This window comes from Oryzias latipes, chromosome 8 (genome assembly GCF_053564925.1).
Source record: "Oryzias latipes strain Hd-rR chromosome 8, Olatipes_Hd-rR_3.1".
Taxonomy (NCBI): Eukaryota; Metazoa; Chordata; class Actinopteri; order Beloniformes; family Adrianichthyidae; genus Oryzias; species Oryzias latipes.
This window is the reverse complement of record NC_136244.1, coordinates 18,249,490-18,272,137: the sequence shown is the minus strand read 5'-3', so window position 1 is coordinate 18,272,137 and position 22,648 is coordinate 18,249,490. Positions and strand designations below refer to the sequence as shown.

Genomic DNA, 22,648 nt, shown 5'->3' with positions numbered 1-22,648 from the left:
TGTGACAATAAAGCTACTACATCAGGCCACAAGTTAAAAACGGCACATTTATAGTTAAAAGACTTCTGGGAACGCTTTTAAAATAGATCAAAAGATGATCGGAGTGGGACTTTTCAATGATACTGGTGTTATTTGGGGGTGGGATTTTAAAAACAAAATGATTAAGTTCACAGGAAATGTGTGACTTTTAACAGAATTCATGTTATCTGAGTCATGATTCCTGTTTTTGGGTGCACATATGAACACACAATTTGCACTTTTTGTTTCTTGAATACAAGGATCATAGCAACCATTTGCTTGCAGAGCAGCATGTGATGTACGAGTGTGTCTGATGACAGCAAGGCGCAAGCGGACTCGTCCCCAGAGATACACAAACCACAGCAGGTCTTGAACTTTTGGCATCGAACCTGACCAGCCCATCACAGCCGCGGGGGCCTGGAACCCGTCACAGGACTCTCACATCAGATGATAGTGATAAAAGTCTTTCTGAATTTGTCCTTAAAGCTCCTTCATGGTAATCTTCTGCTGTCATGTGATGCGGGAGGCAGCCGCTGTGCCTCTGTTGGCCTAAAAGTTTTCAATCTCCGCTTTGTTTTATTCACAGCTGCATCCTGTGATCCATGTTTAAGTGAGAAGTTATAGTGAATTATTTTTAGGGCTTTGTAGCAGAGGTCAAGTCAACAAGTCTGTCAGAATAAGGAAAATATTTTTGGAGAGGCTGAAAGAAAAAGGAAACTGAGCAAAAGCAAGGAGCTTTTTTGGTAAAGTCCATCAGCTTGTGCATACCATCACAATAACTGTCTAAAAATGTTTTCATGACCCGTTCAGTTCTGTTCTGTTTGTTTGTTCATGAAACAAGATTTTTTTTTGCATCTAAAATGCGGTGGCGCCCACTGCTTTCAATTCTGGTTAACCTCATTGAGTCATCTGGTGTTGAAAAGCTGCATGTCTCTTTTTTTACCATTACCAAAAAAACAAAAAAGAATTCTGCATTTTCTTCTACTTTTTTCAACCGTTTCTGTTGTAGAATTTTGCAGGCTTTCTGGTGAAGGTCCAAATTACAGGGCTGAAGGAGGTGACTTTCAGCTGGTAGGGCAGCACACCATCTGCTTCTTTTGAACAGTTTGAGTTCATGCCTCATTTCCTAACAGCCTCTGTGCACAGAGCGGCTACCCTGTGCCAGGCGTGTGTGGTTTATTAACACAATAAATAGCCAGCTGACAGTGGCTTACAGATTGGACTAGTTACACATGTGTTTTAGATGATCTGGCATTGTCAAATAAATATTTAAAAAAACCCAGCATAACCAGGAAATAGTTCTTCAGCCTTGTTGGACCATCTGTGAGTTTGAATGCTTACACCCTCCATTTATGAAACCAATAAAGCTCTGACAAAGTAAGAATAAAGGAGGCTTTAAGTAGATTCCAGTGGGCCTCCGAGTCAGCAGATCCATGCACCTCTCCCCCACATGGCAAGCCTGTTGCTTTAGTCACAGGTCGACAGCAGCTTAATAACAACTAGCAGCTCCAATCAGAGGAATTCACGTATAGGCCAGAGCCAGCCGACTTCCCCTCCATTCCTCTATTTTAAGAGTCAGACCAATGGGGGTGAAATTACACTCCAATATACTTAATCATTTCCATCAGTGATGTGGGATGCAGAGATGGAACAGTCAACTGCATTGCGTTTTTTCCCCTTTCTTTCCACAAGGCACATTTGCTATCCACATTAATGCTTTCAAACAGTTTGTACAATAGTCTTTGAAACTGCCAGAGCCATGCGTCACTCTTCCTTTCACCCCAGCGAGAGTGATGCAGAGGAAGAGATCCAGGATGAAACGAAGGAAAAGGGACAGTTGATGTGGTTGTGGCTTTTATCCTGAGTGACTCACTTCTAAGAAGTGGCTTTTATTTTTTTGGACGCGTGCAGAGGAAGTGTGCCAGTTCCTCCTTACTGATTAGCTGTGTTGCTGGCTTGTTCCCCCTATACTTTCTTCTCCCTGAGCTGCGTCTTGTCTTCAGGGATGTTAAATATATCTCACTGGCTTCACAAAGATAATAAGTTAAAAATTGCAGGATGTGGGATTCTAAAATGAAAAAGTCATCTGCCTTCCTGCTTTCATTGGTGTGGTGAAAGAAGAAGTTAAAAAAGCATTAGGTTTAGGCAGCGTGCTTGCTGCTGCTGCTGCTGCTGGCCGGATCACAAACACACAGTGTGACTGTGTATGGTGATTCCCTGACACACACCGGACACCAGTCCATCGCCGCAGTGGCGCATGCTAACAGGAAATCCTCAGCTATCTGCTGAATGACGCTGAAGGTGGTGAGAGAAGGCCATGCATGTCTTCTCCATTCCTCAGAGGGGCCCAGCAGTAGTCTGGTACAAATCTGCCGACAACTGGAAGTTCATGTTTGGAATTACATGGTCAAAGTCTTCACATCATAAATGCTATTTCTGGCTAAACCAGAGCTTGGAGAACACTAAATAATATTTGTTGCCCAACAGTTTGTCAGAATCAAACCATATATTCCAGTTGTGATCCATCAAGCCCTTCAGAAACCGGACCTCAGATTTTCTCTTTCTGACCTTCCTACAGCAATGAGAGCTGATATATGAATATGGATCGTTAAAAATAATAAATATTGGGTTTATTAAAAATGCTTCAAAACATGTTTTTTCTTTATCGTTTTTTCCACAGTCAAACATGACATTTATCTGCAACAACAGAAAAACTATATTGCAATTCATTATTTTACACAGGTTTATTTGAAAAAACAAGTTTAACAATAACTTTTATCAGGATATATGGGGGAAAAAACCACAGCAGTTGCCAATAATCAGCCTCTGATACATTTATTAGCTGGTAGGAAATTTAAAGGCAGATTTCGAGTCAAAAGTCAAAAGTTTGCTGATCCAGATTATATTTGGCAAGAGAAAAAGACACTGGATAAGCAAAAGTTTCTTCACATAAACCTAGAAAGTATCATAAAAGCATTTCCAAAAATTCACTTTTTTCAACATTTTACTTCAATTGTAAGGCAGCGTCGCCAGGGGAAATACAAGTTGTTTTTTTGTTTTATAGAAAAAGTAGCTGTGAACAAATCACAAAATCAAAAAAAGTATTTTAAATCATTGATAGGACCAACCTGCTAACATTGAAGTAAAAACTAATAACACTGGAACAGAAATACATCATTTATACTCTGAAGCATGACAGAGGAGGATTGAAGATGTGGCCTTTTTTTGTGCAAACCACTGGATCTGGATACCTTGGAGGCTCCAAACTGATCCTGAAGTCTTGAGGTTATCAGAGTGTTATGGAGGTGAACCTGAGGTTATCTGCCGGATAATGAAGCTGGATGTGAAAATGGGGGGAAGCTGGAAGACAATGATCTAAATCCAAGCAGCAGATCTGAAGCATGACAGAAAAGTAAAGAATCTTGGACTTGAAGTGATGCACCAAGGGTTTTCTGTTACCTCTAACCGATCTACTTGCCAAAACAAGAACGAAGAGTCACCAGTTTATGCTCATGGCTGGAAGAGAAAAGAAACAAACTTTTGGTGTAGCTTTGAAGTTGCTAAACCAGCACTTGTATCTGGGTTAGTTGGATAATTACACTTACCTCAATGAGCAAACTGTGGTACAGCAGTGAGCAGCACCTCAGATGAATGAGTGAGTCATTAACAAGGAGCAGAGTCCAGGTTTTGCCTCCACTGAAGGAAAATAGCTGTATTATGACTGCTCGGCTCTGATGTTTACAATCTACGAAGGCCTTTGACTCCTGCCCTCCATCACTAACCCGCTCCAACCACCACCAAATCCTCTATTTATTAAACAACCCACCACCTGTCTGCCGAAGAGGAATGTGTGAGCTGTCAGGATCCAAAGACCGCAAACACTGCTCCCAGTTTCTGCCTCCATTCTGGAAGAGACGGTGGAGAAGGAGAGGTGCTGAAAGCTACTGCCTTAATAAACGCTGCAGCCTGCTGCTTCTTTCATTAGCCCGTTCTTTCTCCTTCCAAAATCCTTCTCTACCCTTCACTGCACTGTGAAGTGCTGGTGTGGTTTAGGAATAGTGAAATAGCTTTGTGTCTTCTTTTTTTTTTGTCAAACATTTGGTGAGAATTCCCCCTCCAACTCACAGCTGGCTCAGGAATGTCCTCCAGCTCCTCTCCCAAGTCTCCACTCACCTTCTCGTCCCCGACTGCTGCGCCATCCAATCTCTCCTGCCTCCAACTATTATCTCTGTCCCTCAATAATGTCCTCCTGCCTGTTCGTTCCATCCGGATGGCAGGAGGAGGCTGGAACAGGGGAAGAAGGCACTCAATGCCAAAACTCACAAACTGCTCACTGAAAACACAAAGGGTTGCTGTGGAGATGGGACCATGCATGGCTCAACCGGTGCTTTTATTATTTCTCTGGCTGTTGGCTGTTTTTGGCTTATTCAGACTGGATTCCTCATTGGAATCAGAATACATATTAATACACTTTATTATATATATATATATATATATATATATATATATATATATATATATATATATATATATATATATATATATATATATATATATATATATATATATATAAGAAGCAGATGGTGTGCTGCTCATTCAAATGAATTAACACACATGGAATTATATACATAACAAAAAAGTGTGAAACAACTGAAAATATGTCATATTCTAAGTTCTTCAAAGTAGCCACCTTTTGATTTGATTGCTGCTTTGCACACTCTTGGCCTTCTCTTGATGATCTTCTAGAGGTAGTCATCTGAAATGGTCTTCCAATAGTCTTGGAGGAGTTCCCAGAGATGCTTAACACTTGTTTTGCCTTGACTCTGCGGTCCAGCTCACCCCAAACCATCTCTATTGGTTCACTCTATTGAGTGACTGTGGAGGCCAGCTCATCTGGCGCAGCACCCCATCACTCTCCTTCTTGGTTAAACAGCCCTTACACAGCCTGGAGGTGAGTTTGGGGTCATTGTCCTGTTGAAAAATAAATGATGGTCCAACCAAACGCAAACCGGATGGAATAGCATGCCGCTGCAAGATGCTGTGGTAGCCATGCTGGTTCAGTATGCCTTCAAAAATTAGTAAAAATTTGCATAGCTACACTTGAAGAGTTTTGAAATATGAAGCCCAAAACACGCCTTTACACAGGTTTTTCATTGGAAATGGCCACTTGAACGCGTCTAGCCAAGGGCGGTGCAAACGAAGCTTTACATGCCCTTTATTTCACCGACTGCTTATTTTTTTTTTATAGACAGTTGTTTATCGTTTTTGGCACTTTAGCTTCCTCACTTAGGACGCCATCATTCAAGTGCGGACTTGTCACTTGAACTAAAACCAAAAACTGTAAGGTACACTTCGACTGTCTCAAAGCTGTTTCACAGCTCTGGTTCTGTTCTTTAAAAACACAAACTCCATCTAAAGCTGCAGCTTAAAACTATAATGCATTTTCTCTGCTTATATGTTTTACCACCAAAATCATAATGTGACAAAATGTAGCTCTTTAAACTGTAAAGCCCTTCCTGAAATGTTGAATTTAGATCTATTTAAAATTTAGCATAAAATGACAACACAGATACAGTCTTCTTTTGAGTTATTGGTGAAAGTTGTCCACATTTATGGGAAACTAAAAGTTTTTAAAAAACTATAAACATAGGTTAATCTAAAGCCTGATGGTACGGTCTCAACAGTCACAAGTTGTCAGAAAAATGCAATTATTGCTTTATGTTTTACTATTCCACCATTAATCATGAACACATATCTCTGCAAAACAACTGAAATAAAAATGATGTTCAGTGAAGGCATTTAAAAAAACCTATGAAAACCATTGAAACAGTAATTTGACGGCTAAAACCACAGAGTTAACTCATGTGGGGATCCTAAAGGGTTTGTATCTTCCTTCATTTGTCAGATTAATTTCTACAATAAAGTCGCTGAAATGGAACAATGTCATGATTATCTGATAATAATTTTGTAAAGGCTTGACAAATGCATCAGGATATAATTTCCAAAGAGGTATTTGTATGTAGAAAAGGGAAAAATGGATGTGTGGGGTCACACATGTGCTTCCTGCCCAGCTACCTGCCCTCACTACAGTGGAAAGCAGCAGCCATCCTGGAGGAGGCAGCTCAGGGAGGGTGCAGATACTCAGTCAGCAAACCCAGTACAAACTACAACTCCAACCTGTGACCTTGTCTGTTTCAAATAATTTACAGCATGGCACCTCCTTTTTTTCCGCTCTTCAAAGACAAACAAAGGCAGCGCTGCTCCGAGCACGAAGCCCATATTTATCACTTGTTCTTTTCCTTCTGAGCATAAATCAGCTTGGTTTGGATGAATTGCTGGTAAGCCTGATTTTCCTTTGAGGCTGATTGACCATGGTCTTATAAGGCACAATATGTGGAGAAAGTTTGATCGCTTTCCACAATTCAGTGCACTGGCATTTAGTGCTATCGTGATTTTCCATGACACATACACTGTTTCCAGTTTTTCCCCATCTAAAATCATTTTTTTATTAAAAAATTCCACAAAACACAAATTCTTCCCCAGAAAATCACCTAATGTAATTATGGATGGACTGCTCCAGTGGATAAAGGCCTTATTGTAAGCTTTTGTGGACTGTGTGAATTCCAATTTTTCACCATGAATCTATTGTTCTGCTTCTTGTCTCTCATACAACACAGCAGCTTGAACCATCATGAATAAAAGGCCATCAAAAGCCTCATGAAATATACATTAGTTGCTGTGCTTTGTCACACTTCATTCTATACATTTCATATGCACTCTATGTGTGCGTAGGGCTGGAAAAGTTGCTGCAGCAGCGCAGTGCTGCTGGAAGCACTTTTGATGTTGCAGCTAAAGTGAACCAGATGTACAGAAAGAAAGTCGCTGCATTGCTCTGCACTGAGGTCAGATCTGGATTCTTGTTTGCAATGGTGCTTAATTTGCATGCTTACGCTGGAGTGAGTATTTACAAGAAACAAGGAAATGTTTCATAAAGGTGTTCAGAGGAAGTTGCTCCACTTAGTGTAATATAAGAAGACCTTAAGTGAAAGAAAAAACAGTGGAAGCTGCTGTTCCTGTTTATAGTCTCTTGGCAGTTACTTGCAGAGATATAAAAAGCCAGTTTGGGTTAAATATTATACGGGATTAATGCTGCTGTGACTAGAAAAGGAACTAAAAAGCTGTTCATCTCCTTGAACTGCCAATAACAAAACATTTGAAAGGAGCCGTAGTTCCTCAGATATGCTTTTTAAATAATTGACTAATCTAATCAGGGTATAGGAACTAATGCGGTATGTTCTAAAGACCTAAAAAGAAAAAAAACAGAAAACAGAAAAACTTTTAAACAATAGTGTTTTTATGTGTAATCTGCAATGTGAAACATGTTTTTATGTTATATAACTTCTAAAAATGTTTTTATTCATAAACGATTTTTATATAGCTTTACCTTTAAAGTGCAAATAAGCAAAGTTTGTTTCAAATAATAATAACTACTAAAGTGCCAATCACAACAACAAATCCCTCAACACAAAAATGCATTAAAAGTCACACTGACGCCAACAAAGCAAAACAATTTGTAGAAACGCAACATAGCATTTTAGAAATCAAAACATAATTCCAAGAAAACAAAACATCATTCCAAAAAAATGTTTCGGAATACAAAAGCTATTTATAGAATTCAAAATGAAATGTTAAAAAAACAAAACGAAATAAGAAACAGAAAAAGGTAGGTATTATGTATACTGTATCAATAGACATCACTAATTATATTATATTTGTTTACCCTTTCAACCAGAAGTTATTTGACATGGCAATATCATCCGACAGAAGATATTTCTTTAAAAACCCACTCCAATCATCTTTTAATCCATTCAAAGGTGTTACCAGTGATCTTTTAATTGTAATTATGCTTTTTCCAGACAAAATAAAAAAACCTGTGTTGTTTTCTAGGATATAGTTTCTGCAGACCAGCAGTAGTTTCTCAGAAATCTGTCTCTGAGTTGTGGGCAGGACTGTTGATACGAAAGAAGTCCACCTCACTTCCCATCATCCATCTGTTTACACGCTCTCCCACTAGCTTAAAGCCCATCACATCCCCAACCTAACATTAGCGGTGCAACAAAAATGGTGAGCAACAATAAAGCGGCAGTTTTGAGCCAGATGTCAGCTTGGACGAGGAGAACAAACACATAAGTGCATGTATTTGTCTGCAAGGGAAAGCATCAGAATGGAATGGAGCAGGGAGCTTGTGCGTTTATCTGCTTCTGATAAACAATTTGTATAAAGAAATACTCAGAAAGGGGATTTTAAATTTAATTTTCTTTAAATTTGTTTTCCATCATCAGAAAAATGCCACAAGAACATGTTAAAAACACTAGAAACACCATTTTTGTTGGAGTAGTTTTTAGCATAACCTCTTCAAAAGCTTAGTGATAGCTCTTTAACTACAGTTTATGCTTTCCCTCTTTTTCAAAACTCAAACATCTTCCAATCAGTGATGTCCCATTGTATCTACAATGTTTTTTTGGGGAAATTACTTTGTTTTCCAAACTGTTTTCTTCTAACATTTTGATTTCAAGATTTTTTTAAATTAATGTTGTTTTTTTTTGTTATATTATTTGTTTTTCTTTTTTGTATTGTTGTCATGATCTTTAAAATGCTTTGTGTTTTTGCGATGAGTGATGTGATTTGCACTTCAGGGCCACCGTATAGAATATATGTACGGGCAACACTTTACCAATTCTCTAAAGAAATTTGACACAGAAACAATAATTCTTGTGTAAACTCTCAGAGATCTAGAAAAATTTTAAGCAACGTCCAAATTTTTCCCCAAGAATGAACTTTTTTGTGAATTGTTTCAGACATGTTGATGAATTGTACAGTTCTGGTAGAAATAAATGATTACATTTACACATTAAAAATACTTTTCAAGAATTTTTCTTTTTTTTAACCTGTCCTGTCCAACAGATCAGAGCTGAAGGTCTCTTGTGTTGGACAGAATTTAGTGTTACAATAGAAGTTTAGTAATCTTCAAACTCAGTGTATATTTGATTAAATCCCTTTTGTATTTGAGGCTAAGCTTTATTTGTAATAATTATTTTTATATGCATTCCTTGTTTGATTAGACGGAAAAAAGAAGAGAGGATGTTAGATTGTCTTTAACCTTAAATCAGATCCTTAATATTTTCACGCAATGTGTTGCTAATTCACACTGTGCCATTTGAGAAGGACTTCACTTAGTATCACCTTAAAAAGGAAAGACACTGAAGAATATTTTTGTGTGTGAATGTGTGTGTGACTGGGTGAATGGGACTGTGACTGTAAAGCGCTTCAGGCCTTTGAAAGAAGGTAGAAGCGCTATATAAGTATACGCCATTTATCATTTACCATTTTAGAAATAAAGCCAGACAAGAAGGGGTTAAAACATATATTATAAGAAAAACTGAATGCCTTTTTCATATTTTTTTTGTCTCTGTACTACTTAGAATTCAAACAGAACATCTTTCCAACTTTTATAGTTGGAAATACATATTTGCAGAGAACAAATCCAATACAATTACTTTAAAATCTTTTACTAAAAAGATGATTTTCTGTCATTCATTCAGTTTTAGGTAATTAATCACCAAAAGTTAAATAAATACAAACAGAGAAACCCTCTTTTCCCAATTTTCTTATTTATTTTATAAGAGTCATAGAAAACAGACACGTTGAATCTTTAAGTTGGGCTGACGAATTGGTGGATTTAGTGAGCATACACACATGAGGTCCAGCTAGGACAATGTGCAGGTCCATGCAGACACCCACAAGTTGCAGAGCAGAGCCCTGCTGTCTTAGTTCATTGTGAGGGGAGCCACAGGCATGCTTGGACGCATCAGCCCAGGATCAGATTGCTTTTGTTGGGCTTGTCCCAGGTCCACGCTGTTTTTCACGGCATGAAAGGGCCCTGTCAGTGTTTGTTAGCAAAGATGAGAGGAGGTGCAAGCACAACATAGCCGACTGTGATCAGTAGGGGCCACGAGACACCCTTAGGACAACACGGTGCTGTGTTAGCAGGAGGGGCAGTCATGCAGTACTGACAAAACAAGCAAACGTGATAGCTGAGCCAGCTGACAGACGTGCACATGACAAGAAAACAGCAGGATATACAGGTAGAGGAGTATTAAGACAAAAGCTCAAGACTTTAAATGCCTCTATTTCTACTTGTTGGCTGGGATGTGTTATATTTAAAAGGCTAAAATAGCTGATTACAGACCCACTCTAATAAAAACGGTATCTTTGGTGTTTTTTACATGTTCTTGTGGCGTGTTTCTCATGTTGGAGGACATGTATAAAGACAATCAAGCTTAAAATTGCATTTCTGAGGATTGCACTATTCAAATCGTGGTGTGTCAGGAATAGCCGTAAAATGCAGTTGGAAGAAGCTTGTAGCTGTGATGCAGAAGCTACAATCGGCGGGCCAAAAGCTCTCAGCTGTGCTCCATTCTGATACATCAACTTGCAGACAAATTCATGTACGTCTTTGTTTTCCTTGTCCGAGGTGGCACTTGGATCAAAACTGCACGGCTGGATAGCCCCGATATTGCTCGCAATTTTTGTTGCACTGCTAATATTTGGTTGGTTTTTTGAGGTGCTATAAGCTAGTAGGAGAGGGTTTAAAAGGATGGGTGACTGGAAGTGGGGGCGGAGTCGCGCTGTGCCAATTGTCCTGTCCACAACTTGGCAGTGGCAGTAGTTCATTAGACGCACATTTCTAATGAACTACTGCCACTCTGCAGAAACTATGGCCAAAAAAACAACACCGATTTTTTTTTGTGGCTAAAAAAAAGCCAAAATCTTAATGAAAAGACCTAGGAATGCTTTAACAACAAAGCGAAAGATGACTGGAGCGGGACTTTAAGCAGTGGTTATTGTGTATGTACCACCAAACTGAGCGCATGCACCAATCAACAGTTTGATAAGAGCTACAATAAGACTGAGGTTTGGCATGTTGAGGAAGGATGGAGAGGGTCAAAAGCCACAACACAGGAGGCAAAACATCCTCTCCAGCACTCCCAAAAATCACATCCCCTACGGGTTATTGCAGCCCGACCTGCACATCCTTTCCATGGTCCAAACACAGCAACTGTCTTCGTGGTGCACCTAGTCTGTAATGAATAACAAGGCATTAAAAACTTCAGCTGTGGAAATGTTTGGGTTGTTGGGGAGAGCAGATGCTTATTATCTATTTGAGTTGATACATACTGACTGTTCCACATGAATCCACATATCAGATCATTGAAAATACATATATTTTTTCATTCTATTGTTTAAATTACATTGTGAGTGTGAGTCACTATAACATTTTTTTAATAGTATTGTTAAACGTGTTTGCGCCCCAAACTTAATGATATGATTTCAGGTTGCAGGTTGAAGCTACTCAGAGCATTCGTCTTCAGTGTTTTGGGGTTACTGCTCCTTTTGTTTGCACACAGAGTTGTTTTTTATCGGCAGGTGTGACTTCTGACCCTTGCTCTGTCTGTCTGTCAACACATCCAGACCTGACGTCTCACCCTGGGCATGGAGAGACACGTCGCATCACCACAGGCTTTGTCTACTCACCTGCCTGCACAGATACAATATCCACTCTGTTCATAAGGTTTTCAGTGCTAGCATCTGTTTGTGTTTAGATATTTGTTTTTCTCCAACAAGTTGCAAAGTAAGATGGTAAAAAACACAGGCTGTGGTTCATGATGGACCGCCCTCCCATGAGTAATGACCATAAACCAGTTGTTGAGGTTCAGTTGGAATACGATGATGTCAAAGCCAAAATATCGTTAGGCATTTCCACCCGTGAGCTTCCTCTATTTTTTTTTTTTGAACAACAGGTTAACCTTTTACACAATGATAACATTCTTGGCAGCACTCCTGGTCAAAGCACGCAGACACACACATGGGCAACACACTTTGATTCAATCAGCAGATGTTTCCAGATGCTTCCTAAACGGATGACGGACAGGGACGCTCCTCAGCTGGAAGCTGACCAGCCAGAACCACCCAGTCATCCATGCTTCGTCTTCCCCTCAGAACACCAATAGTTGTGATTTATTTCCACAGGAAGTGTCGGACACGTGAGTGGGATAGGGAGTGACATTGTTAAACTTGAAACTACAAGATAAGATGAGGCCAAAGGAGCAAAAAGTTTTTTTTAAAGTAAATATATCTATACCTCGTTACACTAGTCTATGTTTTGGCAACGTTATTGGAAACATTACCCCCTCAAGGGCTTACGATTGGCAGCAAGAAGTTATTAAACTATTCCAGTGTAGTGCTCTTTCATCACAGATTCACCTTGTAAAAATATCTGGATGTTATTGAATCTGTCACTCTTTAGACCCCGTGCTCTGCCTTACATGTGCACACATGAAAACAAAAACAGCAGCTTCTCCCCACCCAGAAAAACTGTGACCCACCTGATCAATCTGATTACTGGAACATCACCAAAAGTCGCAGACTTCTCCAAATGTCGGCAGAAGTCAAGAGTGGGTGTGCCGTCCACCTGAATGGTAAGATTGTAACAATTATGGTGTTACTTCAGCTCACACAAGAGAGCCATTGTGCAGGGTATGAACTCGCTGTGCTGCTGGTGGATCTGAAGCTTGGCAGGAACAGAGCTGGACAGGGGCGAGGTGCGGAGCGCGCCCACTGCTGAATCGCTGGCTTTGTTTCCAGCCGTGTCTTGGGAGTTTGATCATATGGTTGGAATAGATGAGGTTCAAAGCTGCACAGGACATCAAACACCTGTATAAGCATGTTTAATCTTTCCATGAATAGCTCACTTTTGGAAAATTGTCCAGATCTTTAATTCTAAATTAAAAAACCTAATTCACCATGCTTGTTTTTACTAAGATCTTTTTTTTATATCTCAAGGTGTTTTTTTGCACATTCTACCTTTGTTTTTAACACAACTGGATCTGCAGGAGATTTTGCAATCATTCTTTATTTGTGCGTCTCACCTGTTACACCTGGTTGTGATTCACCTGTACAGATACGTGTCTCGTCATGACTTTTGTATTTCAACAGGTGTCTGCTTCCTCAATAACATGAACTTTGGCACAGAGGCAAATTCAGCACCGAGAAGCAAATGTGGACAGAAGAAACTCACCAAACTCAACCAAACATGTCATCTCAATTTGCAAGCATTTTCAGAAACCTGGTACTTTGCATATTGTTCAGCAGTAGTATGAGTTTATAGCTGGTGAAGCGTGTCAGTAAACAAGATCATGTGACCAGAGGAGTGTGTGTGGAGTGTGTCAGTGCTGGGAGGCAGGATCAACGCTAGTGTGAGTCAAAAAGACAAACCGGCCTGACAACTCATGGATACAGCCTTTCTGAAGGCGTGCGTGTGTCTGTTTGCAGATGCTTAGCTTCTTAGCAGGTCTAAACCGAACCAGTCGAGTGGAGCAGAGGGCAAGCGGCGAGAAAAGGACCAATAACACACAGAGTACAACCGCCATGCCCAGTTCCCATGATCCCTCAGCTGATCCCGCTGCTGATCCTGCAGCTGATCTGGCAGCAACGGACTCAGTCAGCACATCATCCACTTTGTTCTTCATCCAGGTTAAGACAGAGATTAATTCTCTCTCTACAAGAAATAGCACCTGCTTAGACTGTACGATATCCCGCCATGCATGTGGTCTCTCAGCACAGACAGACTAATTCCTTTAATAAGGTTTTAATCACACAGTGCTTTTTATGTTGAGCTGTTTTACTGGAAAAACTCTGATTATTAACATTCGTGTGAAATGTAAAGATGTAGAAGCCAGTGGCTTTCTGTTTTCACACCATGAAGGCTAACATGCAAATATGTTGATCCGTGTGTACAGGTCTGATTCCCTTCTTTATCTTTATTAGCATGAGTCCCCATTACTCAGAGGCCACTTGTGACATTTGCTAATTTACCATAATTAGCAAACATCCAAAAAACTAACTATTTAAACTAAACAACTTCCATTTTCCTTTAAAAAGTTCAGTCTTCAATCTGTTTTATTTTTCATTTTTATTTTTACATACTTCTGCAGTGTTTTCCTCTTTCCTATGAAGATTTCTCTTCACGTGTCACTGCATAACTTCCTGGACCTAATTATAAGTCTGTTTTTATTTGGAAAAGCAGCTTATGTCAAAACCCTGACCCATCAATTCGCAGTTTCTCTCATACTTGGAAACCTCACACTCTGAAACAAGAAGTTGGCATTTCTCGCAACCCTGATCCGTCCCACTTTGTACAGAGACAACATCCGACAAGAAAACAAACTTTTCTCATGGTAGAAGGAATTCTGAAAAAAGTCCTTGTGTAATAAAAGCGCCTCACTTGTTCTCCCCATGTTACCTCCTCTTGTTCTCTCTTGCTGTCTAAACAATAATTAAAGCTGAGCAGAGGCAGAGATAAAAGACTTCGGGCTGCACACAAACATTACTCAGGTGGATTGGTTCAGTTTAGTCTGGCTTTTTGTCTTGATTGTGTTGACAAATTCCTTCATTTTGGTTCCTGCTTCTGTTCTTCCTCTGTGTCATAATCACACCTGGCTTCAGTTACTAACCTGTTTTCCATCTCTTAATTACCTCCAGTGTCTTAAACCCATCGTTTCTGTCACTTATTGACATATAGTTTGTATCCTCGTAGCTCCTAATCATGTTTCAGTGTATGTTATAAGATTTTTAGGTCTCTGTCTTCTGCCTTCTGTTTTAACTGCCACAGACCTAATAAATGACAGTATAGAAACACGTCAGTTTGTGTGCTTTTGAACATGTTTGAGTCCAAGCAGAGATTTCCGCCTTTTAATCATGTTTGCTTCTGGTTAAATTATGTCAGAGGGCTGACAGCTTACAACAATCATTGTTAGGTTTTGTGCATCGTGTTTCCATGCAAACTGATGCATCAGTTTCTCATCATGTTTTGGACATTTATTCTAAAATAAATGTGGTTTTGTAGTCCAGTTTGTGACTATCAACAAAGTATGTGTCACACATTCACGAATGCGAGTTATTGAAATTGTGTCCATACTGAACTGTCGCTATACCAATACTAGTGCATGTTGGTTTTGTATGAAGGGCCCAAAAACAGACTTAAAAATGTGTACGTACATTTACATGGACTTTTAATTGTAGTGGTCGCTTGAACGCACATTTCTAAGGGTGGTGTGAACGAACCATTAAAGATACGTCTCAGGAAACCTAAAAAAGACTTGCAAGCCAAACAATTTCTGCTATAATAACTTTAACAGGTTTTATTTTTTTCAATGACGTTTGTGTTTTAAATGTTTGGTCATACCTTAAAGTAAAAAACAAGCATGTAACTTTACAACTTTACAAATATCTCCTTAAATTTACTGCAAATGCCCAAAATAATATATAAGCTAACCAGAATGTTCTGAGGAGTCTGCTGCACTCAGGTCACTGGGACAACTTTCTGGAATGTTGCACATTTGCTCTTCTTTTTTCGTGAGTTTGAAACTTTGTTAACTATCTTGAAATGAAAATGCTAAAATGTTCAAGGGCCTTATATTGTAACCAGTCGATAGGAATGATAAGAATCTGAGGGTGAATTCAAGAGCAGATCCAAACAACTTAGAATTTGACAAAAGAAGGTTGTCTTGCTTCTTCCTTCCATCCCCCACAGTCTTTGAGTCTATCATGGCTGTCACCTAGCATCAGCAAGTGCAAAGACTGAAGCTCCATGTGTATAGCATCCTGGACTGATCCAGACAATCAAAGAATGAGTGTATCCACCGGGTCACAGAGAGTTTTGAAGGAGGAGGTATGTTGGCAGAAGGAAACAAGGCTAAGCAACCGAGCGGAAACAGAGACATTAATGAAGAAAATGTGCTTTGAACTTGCAGAGCTATTTCCTTTTAGGCGGAATTGGTTTTTAAATCAGGTAGTGTGCTGTTGCTTACTCAAAATTGGAATCCTGGAATGATTTGTGACTTAAATTCCTCACAAAAGTTGTGGGTGCTAGAGCTCCTCAAGTTCCTTAAAGGGATACATGGGCTGATAGCACAGTGATAACAGTTTAAGGACACGCAGAGATACTATAGTATACTGCAGTGTTGAGTCTTTGGTAATCAAGTCCACCACCTGCTTCAGATAAAGCATGAGGAACAATGTATGTTTATAATGTGGTCCAACATGTTTTTCTTTAATTACATCTTGAACAAAAGACGAGCTTTGTTTTGTTGGATTGTAAAGACTTGAAGGAATTTTGAGTGAGATGCACCAGTTCCTGCATACTTTGAATTAATTCCATTTGGAACAGTAGCTTTTAAATGTTTACAATCTTGAAACTATAACATTGTTATATTTTCAAATAGGCTTTATAACAAATTTGATTTATTTTAATCTAACAGCAGCACATTCAAGTTCCTTTCAAAATAAAATTCTGTGTCATAAAAGATCCTCCTCAAGCAGTAAATTTACTAACACTTATTATTATGCAATTCTCTCATTTAAGAACTTTGCTTCTGAACAGAAACTATAGGCACTGCTGCTGAAGATAAGAACATGTGCTTTAAACTTAATCTAACAATAAACAGTCCTGACAATAGATCTAATCATCATTTTACTTAGTCATCTGACGTGTGCATTTTTAAGGATTGATAAAATACATTAGACTCCTTAATTTGGTGTCATGTCAAGAGTGGTTAAAAACAGTTTTTTTTTTTTTTTAACTGTTATAAGATCACTTCATTACAAAAAATCTTAAATACAATGGCAAAATGTAACTAACAACACCATTATTTATACAAAACAGCTGAGAAGAAGCTTGTTGTAATGTTAAGCCATATAAAGAAAATTGAATTGAACTGAAATCAGGCTATTTTGAAGATCCATGGAAAAACTTCTGGTGAAATATTTTAATAAAAGAACATTTTTAACAAATAGAACAACTTAAAGTTCTGACTAACTGCAGAATGACGACTGAAAGGCCAACGTTGTGACAATGAGCAGTGAAATATGTGTTTACTTCCGTGACTGTCATGATGTAAATAAAGCATCTCAGCCATATTAAAGCGCTCTCCATGACCCTGCCATGCTGCCTCAAAAAACTTGAATGTTTTTTTTTCAAGAACTGGATAAACTAGATATAACGATGTTAGAAATAAAAACAATTTATTTCCTCAATTATACTTTAAGAACCTTGTTGGCACATTCTTCTTCTTTCTTATACTGAAAAATAATTTTTGTGGAAATCAAACAATGTTGATTGTTCCCTTTAAGAACAAATATTTCTTAATTTACCAAAGGAAAAGTACCATGGATTTCCCTACTTTGAATACGTCACTTTTGTCCTCCGTGTCACATGCCTTCACCTGAGATGGTGCTATATTTGTTCAACATCGTGCTGTATAAGCAATGGAAAAAGACATACAATGACATGTGAGGTGTTTTTGGGGGGGAAAAAAACCTCGTCTCTGTCTTCAGATGCGACAATCACTTCAAAATGGCAATCTTCCTGTTCACTGACAGGAATGTGACAGAGGCTGGACCTCAGATAGACTGCTGACAGTCTGGAAAAGAGCCAGAGAGGGATGATGACAGGCAGACGGCCTCTCAATGGTATCAGCACCTTGCTTTCTGCCTGTGCATACCAAGATATCGGACATGCTTGTGTGACTGCAGTTTACAGTTCAGTATCAGCCTAAGATGGAAAGACAAATGGAACAGGTTGTGGCTAGCTTTGAAGAAAAGAAAACTGGTTTTCTGGTTTCTATTTCAAATGTTGACAAACTATTAAAAATGAACTCCAACCTGAACAGATGAATAAATAATGAATAAACTAATGAATAAAGAATAAAAAGCCCAATAATTTCCATCCAACTCATAAAAAAAAACATTTTCCACTATTCTTCTCTCTGGCTCCAACCACTACATTCAGTCAACAGGACAATATTGGAAAAATAAAGGAATGGTCATCTAGGAGCATAAAACATCTGCAGTTGTGGATACTCTACATATTTTGTTGAAAAAGAAATCCTTTCCTTACTATGAGATCCTCAGCCTAGTGTGCCCTTGATTTGTCCACCCCTGACCCCCTCCACCAATGATGGTAGGTGTGGAGTGCGAGCTGAATATACTTTCCTAAAACTTTGATGCATAAAATAACAAAGGCCTAAGAGCGATCCGACATCTGCAAAAAAACAACAAAACCAGTGTGATGCCTTCCTCTGACTGGAAACAAGACACCTTGGTCATGACAAAGGTGTTGCTCACACTTCACATAATTTCCATGACATTTAAACTTGTTTATTATATTTGTTTAGTCTATTCATTGTGAAAATAACCCAGTAACCCCAAGGTTTAAAGTGGCATTTCTTAAAACAGATTGTTTTGTCTGGATGATATTTGGAAACCCAAATATTCCTTCTAAATGATCTGTTACAGAGAAATCTTCATCTGCAGTCACTCTTTTATAGGTTTAACATTTAGCAAAAATAGAAATAAATGGCAAGTCATTTGGTTTATTATTGTGCATTGTGTATGCTGCAAACTTGGATTTGCATCTGAACATTATATATATAAAAAAAACACAACCTGGCATGCACTCAAAATGCAACTTATCTTCAAGTATTTCATTTGAAGATATGCATCTGTTGTGTAAGTAGCAGCATTGAGCCTTAAACTGGAGTTTTATCTTATCACTAAGACTAGTAAAGGAACAGGAATACGTGCATGTGTAGCTTTTGGTGTATCCTTGCGCATCCTGCCTGGGCACGTCTTGTGGCCTTGTTACCTCATCAGGACATTTTCCCAGACAACATGCAATGCTGCAATGACACACACAGACCAAAGCAAAGAACTCGCCAGTCAAAATGGCTAATCCAGATTCCAAAAAACAATTCCTGCTAAATTGCGTAATCTCTGGAAAATAGCCATGTGATGGCACGTTTTTGTTGCAGAGGTCATTTGTAATTGAGTTGAACACCATTATTTTTTGTACAGTTTTGGTTTATTGAGGCCTTTGGCAGCCTGGGGGTAAAGAACTTGAGAAGTTGGGTCAGTGACATCTACCAGCCTAAATCAATATGGAGTCCAGAGAAACCAGAGAAGAGAAGTAGCAGTTACAAACTGCTCTGGTTTTCCTTGTCAGACAAGTTTCTTTCCCATCCATTTACATACACAACTAGACACACAACTGGCTTTTAAGAAGCATTTTCCAGGGATTCGTAAAATGATTGATGAGTCGTTTGTGTTTACACACGCAGCTTCAGCAGTAACGGACCCTGTTTCTCTGCATGTCCCCACAGCTCTTGTTTTACTGAACCCTTGTGCTATCTTAGGCACTTTAACGTTGGGAGTTGGGTCATCTAGACCAGTGTTTTTCAACCAGTGTGCCGCGGCACACTAGTGTGCCGTGGGAGATGGTCAAGTGTGCCGTGGAAAATTGCCCTCATTAACTGCTCTAAAAACATTTCCCATCTCCAGGATTTCAGCTCTCTGTTCATCCAAACAGGCCCTGATAAAACACTGAGGAGTTAGGAATATAAAAGATGTAAAATACATTTTCTTTGCGTTTATTTTATTTTATTAAAGACATTTTGATAAGAATGACTGTACAGTACCGCGATTCAGCTGCACCTTCGGCTGTATTTTGGAAAAGTCCCGTCCCTTTAACTGTCTCCACCAATCATTCTTGGGGAGCTTAATCACATGTCATCAGTCTGACCAATCAGACGTGGTTAAAGTCTTCACTTCCTTGTCCCGATTTAGCTCGTAAAGTCGCTCAGTTCTAACAAAAATACCAGCTAAAGCTCGTCTTTAGCGGTGTAGCTTTGCACAGAATCCGGTATCAGACCGTGGAACAAGTGAACAAAACACTGAAGCTCCGAAAACCGATCTCCAGCCGTTTTATGCACTACATCTCCCATGATGCATTGGGTCATGAGATTGACAGCGCACAAGGAGATCTGTTGTTAAACGTCTTGAAACAACGAACACACATCAATCTGTTTTTAAATCTTCTAACTTAACTTTTATTGCATTTTTTAGAAAAAAAAACAGGTGCAGTTTCCAGCTTTTTCTGACACAATTATCTCAAAAATGCATGTGAGATTGTGGAGGGGCTGTAGATCAATACAGACTATGAGTTTCTCCTTTTTTTTTTTTTTGGATGCTGGTGTGCCGCGGGATTTTTTTTAAGGTTAAAGTGTGCCGTAGCTCAGAAAAGGTTGAAAAACACTGATCTAGACCAACTAGACAGTGTGCTGAACCTTTTTTCTTCAATGATTTGTGATCTTCACTGGTGTTCATGGATCACATGAAATCTTTCCACCTTTATCCACCTTTGTCATGGTAGGGAAGTAAGGGTGGGGTTATCTAAGATAGCACAAGAGTTACCCCTTACACTTAGAGCCATGTGTAAAGTAACAGGTTCAAGTGAGGATGTTCCACCATTAGTTTAATCTCACAATACTTATAATATTAAATAAGCTGTTAAAACATACTAACAGTGGTTTTACCTGGTTAAATGAATATCATTAGTTATATGATAACCTGGGAGCTTTCCAGAATCTATACTTCATTATAATTTAGCTTCCAGAATTCGATTTGCAAATGCTTATGAATGCAACTTTTTTGCTATAAGGTCTCCGATTTCAAAAATGAATCCATTAATACCAGAGAGGACACCTACATAATACACGTTTTTCGACACATCATAACTCTCCAGCTGTTTACGCGCTCAACGTGAATCAGATGTTTCTGATCCGGAGAAATGCAGCTTTTCATATCAGCTTTGCTTCACTGGCTGTTCAGTGTTGCGTATCAGCGCAAGGCTGCTTTCCTCTGCTTGAGAATCCGCTGGCATTACATAAATTGCGTTAATGGTTGAAGAGTTTTGGTGGTCGAAAAAATGTTAGCAATGGAGTTTAAGCTCTGGTGTTAAAGGGTTAAAGCCAACATTTTTCACTCTATTGGCATTTCTTGACATTGTTATAAAGTTGCTTCTTTTGGAAATTCTTTTTTAGAAAAGGGAACGTGAAGAGCAGCCCCTCCCCATAGACTTCCCACATCTGTAAAAACAGTGACACTTTGCAAAATGTAAAAACACATACACTGCTTACAACTAGACAGGAATATTATGGAAAAACTTTGTGGATGTCATATATGCAGTGTTTATTTCACTTCACGGATTTTCAGGATAGGGAGACATCATTACGGCATCCAAACTTTAAGTATTCTGTTTTTGAAATGTTTCACCACTAACCAAGCAGCTAGATCAGTCTAATGCCTTAGTCACATGCACCCATACGGAGGACATTGAGGACTGCCTCATCCAAGCCGGTGTTTTCTGTTGACTTCCCATTTTCCTCAAACTCGTTAGCTGGCAGATTTTCAGGTCTGACTGGAACATTGGATATGCCATCAACTGTATAATATTAACTTTAAAAAGAAGGCCTCAATTGTATATGCATAGGAGCCTGTTTGGATGCCCCAACTTTGCTTGGGTCAGCATTTGTTGCCACTTTCTGGGAATTCATTAAGTCTGTTTTTTGGAGTTTTATTTGAAATTTCAATAGCAGTGGAATGTGCGTCATTTTTCTGATCTTTTAATTATTATTAGGCTGTTTTTGCCAAAATGGAAAAACCAGTGTCGTTTTCTAAGATATAATTTCTGCACAGCGGCAATAGTTCCATAGAAATTTGCCTCTGAGTTGTGGGCGTGACTGAAGTAAGCCTATCCCCTTCCCATCATCTATGTGTTTATGCGCACTCCCACTAGCCCCTCACAACCTTGGCATAACATTATCGGAGCAATAAACATGGCGAGCAGTATTGGCGCTATCTCACTGTGCAGTTTTGACCGAGATGCCAGCTTGGTCGATGAAAATGAAACGTTCATGGATCTAGTCCTCTACAAATGACTATGTAGTTGTAGAGTTAGATAAGCTAATTCATCTCTAAGATTTTTGGTACATTGCCTGTCTATCCTGGGGAAGATCCTTCCTACATGTGGACACCCCTGAGCTTTCTTCTTTTTTTCCAGGATCCGTTTGTTTTAGGAGTTTTTCATTACAGAGAAGAAGGGTCAAAGGAAGTTATGCCCAGTTTAGCCCAGTCTGTTTAGTTTAGCTTAGCAATCACCTATTGAATTTTATGACTTAATTTTCATTATGATTTAATTTCTATTATTGAATTACTGGTATGAAGGCCCTTTCAGATTACTATTGTTGTAGTATTGGACTATCTAAATAAAATTGAACTAAAATTGAAATTAATGCATCCGAATAGAGTGGAGCAGGGAGCTTCTGCATGGCTTGCCATTGTATTTTCTGATTTTACCAAAATAATGTTTTGTCTGCTCCTGATTGACAATGACTTGAATAAATGAAATGAAATGCAATTTTAAATGTAATTTTTTTAAATATATTCTCCGTCATGAGAAAAATGTCTCAAGAAAATGTTAAAAACACTACAACCACAGGAATCGGGAATTGGCATCTCACTTTAGTTTAGAGCTTTACTCATTAAATACGTTGTGAATAAAAACAATAAGACATTTTACTAACAATATTTAAAAACTACTTATGTGACGCTGACGAGTTTGTAGTGAGGTTAGTTTGTCCGAGCCTGGTCTGGGTGTGTGAAGGCAGCAGACGTC

The 22,648-nt window shown here is 38.9% G+C and overlaps 1 long non-coding RNA gene across 1 annotated transcript; it reads right to left on the bottom strand.

Annotated features, from left to right (window-relative positions):
• Window positions 1-3,395: 3,395 nt before the first annotated feature.
• On the bottom strand, window positions 3,396-12,606 carry LOC105354550 (uncharacterized). Its single transcript, XR_909146.4, has 5 exons — window positions 12,465-12,606; window positions 4,192-4,302; window positions 3,845-3,923; window positions 3,624-3,714; window positions 3,396-3,534 (listed from the first exon to the last, which is right to left on the bottom strand). It is a non-coding gene; the product is annotated as an uncharacterized LOC105354550 (long non-coding RNA).
• Window positions 12,607-22,648: the final 10,042 nt, after the last annotated feature.